Source organism: Paramisgurnus dabryanus, chromosome 15 (assembly GCF_030506205.2).
Source record: "Paramisgurnus dabryanus chromosome 15, PD_genome_1.1, whole genome shotgun sequence".
Taxonomy (NCBI): domain Eukaryota; kingdom Metazoa; phylum Chordata; class Actinopteri; order Cypriniformes; family Cobitidae; genus Paramisgurnus; species Paramisgurnus dabryanus.
The window spans coordinates 12323566-12336031 of record NC_133351.1 but is presented as its reverse complement, the minus strand read 5'-3'; positions in this window follow the sequence as shown (position 1 = coordinate 12336031).

Genomic DNA, 12466 nt, shown 5'->3' with positions numbered 1-12466 from the left:
TGGCAATGAGCGGACGGCTTGTCAGAAGTAAGACACTTTATTACTGAATGACATGCTTCCAAACAATTTTGAGCGAGTTTAGGTTTTATCATGGAGAGTGAACATTTACAGTAGCTAAATATGTCAATTGATTGTGACCTTTCTGTCAAGTCGAACTTTAGGATGGCTACTTATGAGTTGATCTTCAGCATCACATAGATGGTAACCATTATGCACAAATTGGTCGCTGTCATATGCACATCCATAAATGTGTTGATTGCACCACACTCAAATAGGAAACCATTTTCAACGCATATAATCCTTTCAAGGATTCTTTCCGACACTTTTGATGTTTTATTCTGTGGAGAGACGACGTTTCAGGCTTAAAAGTATAATTTGAAAGTTAAATTTTACCACATATAATTAGACATAATTAACTATGAAGGGCAAATAAAAAGATGTTGGCAGTGTAACACACCAATTATGATGACATTTTCTTTCAGAGATGGCTTTTAATTATCACACTCTTTCAGAAATTGAACCACTTCAGCATAAGGTAGATTTTCAGTCATATTTCTTTACATTTTCTATTAAATGTTTCTGCAATCTCTTAACATTCCTGTCACTCACCACTTCTTCCCTCATAGGACACTTGGGAGTATCCGCAGCCGGAATACAAGCTCGTAGAGACCGGTCCATCTCTGTAGCACAATCATTTTCTCACCTAAGTTTAGTTTACAATATCAATTTTAAATAATTAACATCCCTAATATACCAATACATTTATTTGGATTGATCTTTGCAGGTGATCTTAGAGTTTAGCATCTCATAGTAGGCTACATGTATCTCATAGCGAATCAAGACAAAGTACTTTATATTGATTAATAAACATTTTTATTGTAAACGTAATTACATTAAATCTTTCATCATAGATATCTTCCATCATCTGACTCCTCATCAATTTCTGATACAATGATATATGGAAATAATGGCGGCCGTTGACTTCTTTTTTAAGGGCGCATGATGCAAAGCTCATTACAACATGTATTTAGCCCGTCTTGTGTGTGGGTCGTCATCTCAAAATATGTGTTCAGCGTGTCATGTGAACCTATGTGCATCATGTGTCAAAATACGTGCCTGCTGCAGACGCTACAAAGGGGTTTATGATAAAAGAGACGCTCACGTTTGCCAAACGATACACATAAAGTATTACAGTATTGTGGAAAATAAATATTATCAAATGAATAATAACACTGTTTTCATCTATCTATAAATTAAATATAATGAATCTTTTAAAGCTACAGAAGTGATTTTCCTTTGTCTTCTGTTGTTCGATTAACATAATGACACAGACATAAGCAGACTGCATAAGCTTGAGTGTACATACTGCCACTTTAAGACCGGATAAGTACAGATTCATGTACTGTTTAAGTTCACTTTAACACATAACTGACTGTTTTCAAGATAATGCTTGCCAAGACTGTGGTTTTTGAGATAATTTGGAATGTACTATGTCCTGCCAAGCACAGAGATTCTGTGTTTGCATGCTTTTTGAAATGCGCGTCTCCGTGCGTGTGCGTATGAGTGTGTGTGCGTCTTTGCGCACAGAAAACAACTCACATTAACATCTTGCACTCAAAAAGTTTAAAATGGCTTGAATGTTTTATCATTTGTAAGGCAAATGATAAACTTTCTATAATTATTTATTTCTGAATGATGCATGTTTGAGCGATTATTATTAAAGAGATTATTATGATTTATGCGTGATTTCTTCTGCTTTTATTTTGTGTCTCTTCTTACAGAGTGGGCCAGTGCCACCCTGTCCCTTATGTAGCCTCTCCACTGGTATGTATGTATGTATGTATGTATATACACCATAATGATGAGCATGTTGTATTCAAGTTTACATATACTTTTGTATTGAAGTTATTAACATTTATAATAACATAGTTATGTTTTATACATACTGTTGAATAATTAATAAACATCTGCACTAGATAATTTATTCTCACCTAAAAACACCTATACTCGTAAAGCAGGCAGAACATGAGCGTTGAGACTCACCCCCTTTACAGACCAATGATAATGGACCCACTAACTTAGTGGATATGTCTGTTCACTTGTCAGAGCGCCATCAGTCAAATTCATTCCACTAGAGGAATGCCCTAATAAATTAAACTCCGCATTTTAGCTACAGCCTTGACTTCCACGCTGCTACTTTCTCAAATCCATTCCACTTGGCTTATTTAGAGTCCATATAATTTTAACTCAATTCGTGCTTTTACTACTTTCGCCTGCTTCACAACAAGGTAAACAAAGCTTTTAGGCTATAAAAGCAATTGTTTAATGAAAAGGCACAAGAGTACAAGAAAATGGCATCTACTTCTGTAAATGTTTTGGACGCCCATGAGGTAGAAATACATTTTTTTAAAGCATTATAAAACATGCAACAAGGCTGTGTGCCAGAGTTTCTTTAAATGGATATAATCTTATAAAATACTTGATACAGCTTGATAAACATTAATGGCTCTTTTTGAGTACTGTATGCTTCATGTTTTGAAACCTGCTGCAATCCATATATGGTAATTTCCGTTTTTCTGCTGTTAATTACAGCATGATATCGCCCCTGGTTTTGTGTATGTAATACATTAGTACACTGTTGGGACTTAATGCAAATGATGATTCTGTATTAACTAATTAATACTTCCTAAATAACTAAATATATACTTTTGTACTAAAAGCTAAACATAAGTTGAATTGGTGTAACTTAAAGGTGCTCTAAGGGAATTTGTGTGAAGTTACTTTTTGTTGATGTTTGAACTGTTTTCAAACAAACGGAACGTAGCTAACTCCCCCTTCCGTGCTTTCATGAACGCGCCCAACCCCCACCCCAAATCCTTCTTGTCGTTTATTGGCTGGAGCACTTTGTTATCGTTTCTCGTGGTAGGTTTGACCACTTTGTTTTTATTGCAGTTTGTGGAGCCTAGGCTGTCTACAGAGATCGCGTTTTTTTACAGTTTGATCAGCGGTCAGGCAGCAAGCAGATAGTAAGGAGATGTTTGCTGTATATCACAAAAAATTTTTATGGTCTAAATGCGTGAATTCGCTTAGAGCACCTTTAATAGTGATTTAACTTATAAGATTTGTTTGAGCTTGCGTGGTCCTGCGTAGACCGATTAGCAAGATTTGCTCTTTAAAATGGGGGAGTAATAGTAAGGAAGCAGTCAAGTCAAGTCAAGCTGGTGGGTCAGCTGGTCTTCCAGCAAGACCAGCTTTTTAAATGGTTAAAACACAGCTAGACCAGCTTAAAAAGTGACCAAAACACAGACCAGCATGCTACACCAGCAATAAGAGCTAAAACCAAGTTGGGAGGCCAGCTAAAACCAATTTACCAGCTTATGCTGGTCTTAGCTGGATTTTTCAGTTGGGCTGCTTGCTGTAACTTAGTTACTGTAGGTTTGCGCTATGATTGCTTTCTTTATCGCAGATAAAGTGGATTAGATAAAATGCTTGTCACGTTTAAACGTTTAAAATGTAGCAACCAGAAACTTTTTTTTATTAAAGATGTTTTGCTGCTTTGTAGTACTGTATGCACAAGATACAAGTTTAATATTAGCCTGAATTATTTAAATACACACTGTAAAAAATACTTTGCTTCCTTAAAATGTTTTGTTAAATCAACTTAGATTTACAAGTCATGTCAACAGAAATGAGTTTTCACAACTTATAAAATATAGATGAGAAAAATCAACTTAATTTTATACGTTATAACAACTCACCTGTAGTTATAACAACTCATCTCTAGTCAAGATAAATAATAGTAAGTTGAAATGACTTGTAAATCCAAGTTGATTCAACAAAAAATTTTAAGGCAGCAAATTATTTTTTACAGTGCAATTACATGAATTTCCCATTATAACACAGTGAATACAGATGCCTGTTAAGTGGCTGACAAGCTAAAATGGAGGAAGTTTGATATTAGGGGCTCATTTCTACATATTTTGGGGAGTGAAACACTGTGATGTTTAGTTGATAATTTTAAGAAGATTGCTAAGGCGAAGAAATTCATCTTACAAGGTCGTTCTGAAATCACAGTTACTGGCAACTATTTGTATTGTAGACAGGGGAATTTACTGTGCTTGACTTTTTTTTACCCTGACATGTTGAAAATTTAGTTATGTTGAAATGTTTATTTATTTTATTTAGTTTTGTTTATTTATTTTGCACAAACATACAGATTGCATTGCTTCAAAGGTTGACTTTGGATCCATGTGATGTCCAGCTCTGTCATCTCTCGGTCTCTGTCTTTCTCTCTCTCTTTATCTCTGTGAAACCAGAGTTGCAAGGAATGATCTTTGTTTTGATGTTGAAGTTGAGCTGCAGAGTGACATTTATATAAAAAAAGGTGTAAGAGAAATACAGGTGTTAGAAGATCTTATGCTGGAAGGTAAACAACTATAGCTATTTGAGACTGTGCTTTACCAGACTTTGAGCAAAGTCAGCTTAAGGAGATATTATGTTCTCTCACAGGCATATTAAGATGGATGAATGACCAGCAATTTTACACTCGCTGATTTCGACTTCAGATCCAGGACCATCTTTCTCAATGAACCATTTATAATAGTGAAGGTGTTGTTGGATCAGGTTAGGTTTTGCTGAGTTAGTCTTTCCTCTCACACAAAGCACAAAGTTCAGTTTTTACAGAAAGGTAATTTTGTAATGATCCACCATTTTACTGTACCCTATAATAGAATACGCTGTGGGCCATCGTGTCAGAAGAGCATCACAAAGTGATCGTAATTAGAGATTATACTTTTGCGATTCAACTAAAGGGACAAGGCTCCATCTGAAGGAAAAAAATCACTTTTATTTTTCATACTGTAGTAAATGGATGCTAGTATCTGAAATGCCACTGAAATCACATATGCATGTATTCAAATGCCAGATGAATTCAGCATTTCATTCTCTAAAATAACACAGAAGTGCAATGTTCATACATACCGAAAAATGATGGCTTATCTTTCTTAAGGTCGCATTTAAAACATGCACAGCAAGAAGAAATTGTAGTCCATTTGTAGTCCTTGTCAGCTGATAAAGGCACCCATGGTGTTTTTAAGATACAATCAAAGCTGTATCTTTAAAAACGGTACCCTAAAAATCTTAAAAAATACAGACCCAACATGTCATGGTCCTGCCTTCTTGTCCGTTTTTGCTCCTTGTGGCAGGATCATGACAGACCCTTGTGTTTTGTGTCATCATGATTCTTGTTATGCTGAGTTTGTTTGTTATTTTGCCCCTTCGTGTGCTTTTATGTTATTAAATTTTTATGTCAATACATTTTCTGTCTGAAAGTCTGCAATTGGGTTCTACGCCTCGTGAATTGATGACAGAACGAACCAGCCATCAATGAAACCAGTAGACAGTGAGCCTTGTGTGTAATCCCAGACGGTGAGCCGTTAAGGCGTGATCATGGACGGTGAGCCATAAGTGCGAGTTTTCTGGAGGGTGAGCTGCAAAGTGCGCAATCCAGGATGGGGATATGTGAGGGTGCGATCCGGACAGTGACCCGTTAGACTGTGATCCCTGACGGGTAGCCACGAGGAAGTGATCCTGTACGGTGAGCCATGAGAGCGTGGTACTCGAAAGTGAGTTTTGAGTGTGGGTCCCAAGACTCATGGACGGTGAGGCGCAAAGTGCATGATCCCGGATGGGGATATGCAATGGCGTGATCTCCGGCTGTGACCCGTGAGGACGTGATCCCAGATGAGGTAGCTGCGATGAAGTGATCCCATACCATGAGCCGTGAGGGCGTGGTTCTGGACGGTGAGCCACGAGTGGGAGCTCCCTGGACGGTGAGCCGTCAAGTGCGTAATCCCGGACAGGGATCCGTGATTGTGCGATCCCGGACTGTGGCCTGTGAGTAATGTACGTGATCCCAGAAGGAGTACCCACGAGGGAGAGTGTGCTTTCTGGGTGGTAGCCACAGGGGTGTTCCTGGACAGTCAGCCACAGTATTCGCCTCGGACCGATGGTACAGCTTCGACCAGGTTTCTACCTGAGCCGCTTCAAGCCCAGTCCCCCTGTCATCCCTGCCTCATGACAGCCCTGTGTGTTTTGTGTGGTAGCACATGGCCTTTGTTTTGGGCTGTGTTAACCTGTCTCGTCTACTGGCCCCGCCCCCTTATCTCCTTGTTAATTGTCCTACTGTATTATTATTATTTACTTCATGTCACCTGCACCCTCATCATTTACTTCCCTATTTAGTGCCCTTATGTTTGCGGTCTTGTGCTGGTTCGTTTTGTCTCCATGGTCTGTTGTGTCATCATGATTCCTGTTATGCTGAGTTTGTTATTTTACCCCTCATGGGCTTTTATGTTATTGTCAATACATTTTCTGTCTGAAAGTCTGCGATTGGGTTCTACGCCTCGTAAATTCATGACACAACAGCATCATTTATAAAAAAAATTCTAATTACATGCAGTATTGTTGCAGCACTTTACACTTATAATTTCGTTGTAACACTTTAAAATAATGCTGTATTTGTTCATATTAGCTAAAAGGTAGATTTAGGGGTCTAAGCACTATGTAGGGGTCTACTATGAAGGTATATTTGGTGCAAAACAACTGCACACCTGTGACAGTGGAATTTGTATTTGTAGAGATTATCCACACATGTGTATCAGTAAATTTGAAGTCACAGAGGAAGAGTTGCAAACTTGTAGATTTTTTTTCTTTCCCTCAAATACAACACAACAGTTACACATTCACAAATCCTTCAGTGCAGCTGCACAAATCCCATTTTACAAATCACAGATTAAGAAACTCACAAGCTCACATTTTTTGCTACAATTGCTGCAGTAAATATGGTGCATAACCTACTTGAACGCCTGCATCAAATAATGTGAAGTCACACACAAATTTTGTACATTCGCAAAATCAGTTTGTGCATCTGTGCGATGAGACTTGCATGTGTGTACAAATTTTTTTCACAAATATTTTTTTATTTTTTTAATATCTTCTGGCTCCAAACACAAGTACATAAATACAACTGTTTGTATCTGCTGCTACGAGTTTCAAACACTCTTTTTCGTGTGCTCTCTCTTTTGCACCAAATATCTCTGAGATAAATGGTGCGAAAGTGATTTGTATACCTGTAGGCTATGGCGAGCACTGTTCAGCACTGCCCACCAGGTGGCGCCCGACACTCACTGAAGAAGAGTTTATTAATTACCACCAATGTTTCCAGAGGCGCGGGAAGATATTTTCGGTAGGGGGTGCTGGGGTGCGGATGCGGCGGTGTGTGGGGGGGGGGTGTATAGTGTTATAGAATTCTAAAGTTGTTCACAAGCTTTTTATTCTGCAGACCACTCTACCTATGTTTTCTTTTAAAAACTCACTCGCACCTCCCATCCATAATGTACAGCTGAGCTGACGGTGCATACAAACTATATAGCCTATTGCAACATAGAGTTTAGATTCTCTGCAGCCAGGGTCGTTATTTTCTGCTACTATCCTCTGGCCGGGCCGGACCGTTGATTAAGCATATTTTTTTATCATTACTTTATTATCCTCATTGGGTGGGGAGAAAACTATGCCATATAATCAGAAATATTATATATAGACTATATTTAGGCCAAAGTAACAAATGTGTCCAAAAATGTACACAAATTACAAAATGATTGGTAAAAGTTACAAAATGCAACGCGAGTCATGTGCGGAGTCTCCTCTGGCACCCATCACGCACCGGGTCTGCTGTTCTGTATGATGTAGTGCAAGTTTGAAGATGTAAAGAAAAAAAGAAAAACAGGAGAATTAACTTTAAGCAAGTTTGGAGGAAAGTCGGAGGTATGGAACCAGTTATACATTCTCACTCGTGCCAGTAGCCTACGCCGGCTTTGTTTTCCTTTGCTTTTTTAAGTTTTTAATAGGCTATTTATAATTTCTATGGAAACTTATTGACATCACTCGAGTTAAGGCGATTAGTGGACCTTTCAATTCACGGGTTTCATTTAATTCTATTTTTTAAACGTAAATGTAATATTTTTGTCTTGTTTCAGTTTGCAATGCCTCCTGCGCAGCGGTGTAAAAATAAGATATTTTTCGACTTTAAAATTCAAACATCATATCCTAAATTGTCGGAATATATTCCATATGTATTAATTTGGATTTATAGATGTTTAACATTAAAATCGATGCATGGGAATAATTTACATTAATTTTTGAAATGCCCACCACTCTTTAATGCGCAGGTTCCTTATTGTACATCGAGGCTTTACAATTTAGTTCCTTTCATGTCGTTTTAATAATTTAATTCAATCTTTTTCACTTTAAATGTTCACTTTAAATGTTCTGTTACATTTACATGTGCGTTAAACAACGCGAAACAATTTGGCTATATTTTTAAATAGTTTTTGAAAAGATTACCTTTTTCTGATATGCAGGATAAGGAGTTATGTGGAGAAATAACGCTAGTCCTCGGGACTTTTGGGCTGTGTGATTGAAAAAATGAAAAATTATCTTCTGAGACATTGCGAAGCTGATAGGCTACAGATAGCCTAGTAATTCGTTTTATGTGGCTGTGGGTGTGCGTGCTTGTGTATTATGCTAATACGTAGCCTACGCAGCTTATCGGCTGAATCGCAATCACGTCGTCAAAACAAATCTGATTGGCTAATACACACTGAAATGAATTAAATCATTTTAGAATTACTAAATTAATAATTCTCTCTTCATCACACAGCCCAAACATGACATACAAAATGTCTTGGAACAGTAACAAACAACAATCAGAGATATTTATAAGCTATCATTTTATGGTCATTGCAGTTTTAAATCTTTGCCACCAGGGGGTGCTGCAGCACCTTCAGCACCCCCACTTTCCGCACCCATGAATGTTTCAGCAAAGTAAATCGCCTTTATCAAGGTATTATTTTCACCTAGTGCAGAACAATATAAATGGGAGTGCTAATTATACACACATGAAGGTAATTACGTACAATACTCCAATGATTCATTAGTAAACAAAATATAAGTTCCATAAATTTCAAACCATCAATATAAGTAGATTAAAAAATACAAGCAGCAAATACACACATGTTTTGTGATGTGTGTTTTATACTCTCTATTTGTTTTTCCTACATATGATTTACCACAATGACATGTTATCAAATAAATAAGCTTGTATTTGTTTGGGGGTGAATCCCAAAGATATTTCAATATCATTAAGATTCTTAATAAAATCATTTGGTCCCTTATATATTAGGTATTAGGTAGGTATTATGATGTTATGATATTAAAAATGAATGAGACTAACATCATTTGGTATCTTATTTAAATGTAGGGCTATGTGTGTTTTTGCTGCTTGTCATTTTTAATCTACTTATATTGATGGTTTGAAATTTATGGAACTTATATTTTGTTTACTAATGAATCATTGGAGTATTGTATGTAATTACCTTCATGTGTGTAAAATTAGCACTCACATTTATATTGTTCTTCACTTGGTGAAAATAATACCTTGATAAAGGCGATTTACTTTGCTGAAACATTGGTGGTAATTAATAAACTCTTCTTCAGTGAGTGTCGGGCGCCACCTGGTGGGCAGTGCTGAACAGTGCTCGCCATAGCCTACAGGTATACAAATCACTTTCGCACCATTTATCTCAGAGATATTTGGTGCAAAAGAGAGAGCACACGAAAAAGAGTGTTTGAAACTCGTAGCAGCAGATTCAAGCAGTTGTATTTATGTACTTGTGTTTGGGCTAGAAAATATTTAAAAAAATAAAAACATATTTGTGAAAAAAAATTGTACACACATGCAAGTCTCATCGCACAGATGCACAAACTGATTTTGCGAATGTAGAAAAATTGTGTGTGACTTCACATTATTTGATGCAGGCGTTCAAGTAGGTTATGCACCATATTTACTGCAGCAATTGTAGCAAAAAATGTGAGCTTGTGAGTTTCTTAATCTGTGAATTGTAAAATGGGATTTGTGCAGCTGCACTGAAGGATTTGTGAATGTGTAACTGTTGTGTTGTATTTGAGAGATTGAAAAAAAAATCTACAAGTTTGCAACTCTTCCTCTGTGACTTCAAATTTACTGATACACATGTGTGGATAATCTCTACAAATACAAATTCCACTGTCACAGGTGTGCAGTTGTTTTGCACCAAATATACCTTCATAGTCTACATGCTTGAGGTATTTGGCCAATCACAACGCACTGGATATCTGGCCAATCGGAGCACACCTCGCTTTCAGAAAGATGAGCTTTGTACAAATTGATGTGTTTCAGAAATGCAGGGCAAAAATAAAAAAAATCATGTGTTTTCTGAACCATAAACCGTGTAAACATATTGCATTACACCAAATAACAGCATAGGGGCTCTTTGGATTTATTCTTATTAATCTTAGTTCATTTTAATTTCAGCATTTAGTAATTCATTTTTTTTTTAATCCAAGTGTTGCCATATTTTTCTTGAAGTCTTACAATTATTGAATAAAGGGCAGCTTCTGTAATAAATCAAAACGGTTACTGAACTGTCAGTCTTTGGAAAAGTGTACTGAAACAGAGCTCATGACTTGTGTACCATATCTCCACATTAGTTAATGTACATTGTCAAATTAAATGGTATGTTTAAAAAAGCCAACCAGTTACGTACACAGCATCAGACAGTTTCAAAGCAAAAACTTTTTTCTAATCTACAATAGCTTTTACTTATTAAATATTGTCTACAAATCCTTATGACTTTTAATTTTTTGTAAAGTTAAAACGTCCAGCATGTGCTGTTTTTAAGATAATATTCAGAAGAATTAATATAACAGGCCTGTTAGCCTTTTATACTGAAATTTTTGTTCTCTTTGTATTTTTGGTCTTTTTCATGTCTACATCTGCAATACGGCACATGGGACTTTTTTCAGTGATCCACTTTTACAGTACTTTACAGTACACACCCTGACTTCCTCAACCTGCATAATCATGCACTGTTGCACTGTTTGATCCCTATGATTTGTAATTAACAAAGATCCAGATGTTGCCATCTTAAATGCATGGCATTAATGTGCTTTAGATGGATTTAGTAAATTACGGGCATCAGCAAGATGTTTCTAGAGACCCAGACTAATTTCTTTGCATAGACTGATAAAGCAAAAATGACTACTTTTGTCCATCTGTTGTTGAAGGTCATGGCCTTGCGCTCTTTGTCACTGCTAATGCTCTTAATTTTCCCCAAATGACACCTTTTTGCTACATTTACTGAAAGTCCTATAAGGCCACAGCAGGAGGCAAATCATCCTGAAACCTCATCAATTAGATATGCGTCCAAATGGAAAACCAGCCAAGGATGCAGTGGAGAAAAGTCAAACAGCATCACTATAATCTTTTCTTACTAAAAATGTCATGTTGCAGAAATTTCAAACATTGTGCCAATGTTATAACCTTTGGTCAGATATGTTTTAGAGAATTTTGACAGCATAAATACGGCATCTTTTGCTACTATTCATGGATGAAGTGCTATCCGCTGACAAGAAACTTTCTATGAAATTTATAAATCTGCCTGTAGGTGCAGACTCTTTAACAGTAATAATAAATTAAAAAATGAAAGAGCTGTTATTCACCTTTTTGAAGCTTTTAAAATACGGCATTCAATCCATTATGAGACTGAAAAGAGTCAGGATATTATTTAATATAACCATGACTGTTTGGCTGAAAGAAGTCATACACCTTAGTTTAAGAGTGAGTAAAATATGAACACATTTTGAATTTGGGGCGGTAAACTAATCTTTCAAGGGTTTCCGATTATGGGGTTCGCAAACCCCTGGTGGTTCAAGAATTGATGAAAAAACATTACAAAAAAATCATAAAATGTAAATAATTAAAAATAAAACATTTACACAAAATATATATTTTTATAGTTTCTGTAAATGTCATGTAACTACGGAGCCCCTAAGGGGACATGGAGCAAAAATTAAATAAAGTTTAATTTCATGTGCTCACGTGAAACTTTCATGTGCTCACGCAAAACTTTCATGTGGTCACGCGAAACTTTCATGTGCTCACGCGAAACCTTTATGTGCAGAATTTTTTTTTAAAGTTTAGTTTCGCATGCTCACGTGAAGCTATCGCGCGAGCACGTGAAACTATCGCGTGCTCACCTGAAACTATCACGCGCACTTGAAAGCAAAAGTTCCACGTGTGCGCGCGATAGTTTCACGCGAGCACGCGAAACTAAACTTAAAAAAAAAATTCTGCACATGAAGGTTTTGCGTGAGCACATGAACGTTTCACGTGAGCACATGAAACTAAACTTTAGATTTTTTTATTCCAATGTCACCTTAGGGGCTAGGTATGTAACATTACAGTAGATTTTTTTTTTTTACGACCTTTACATTTTTGTGATTATTTGGCGATTGAAATGACGAATTATAATTGCACAAATTTGACATTTTTTTGTTTTTGTGTTGCATCAAAACTATTAGATAAACA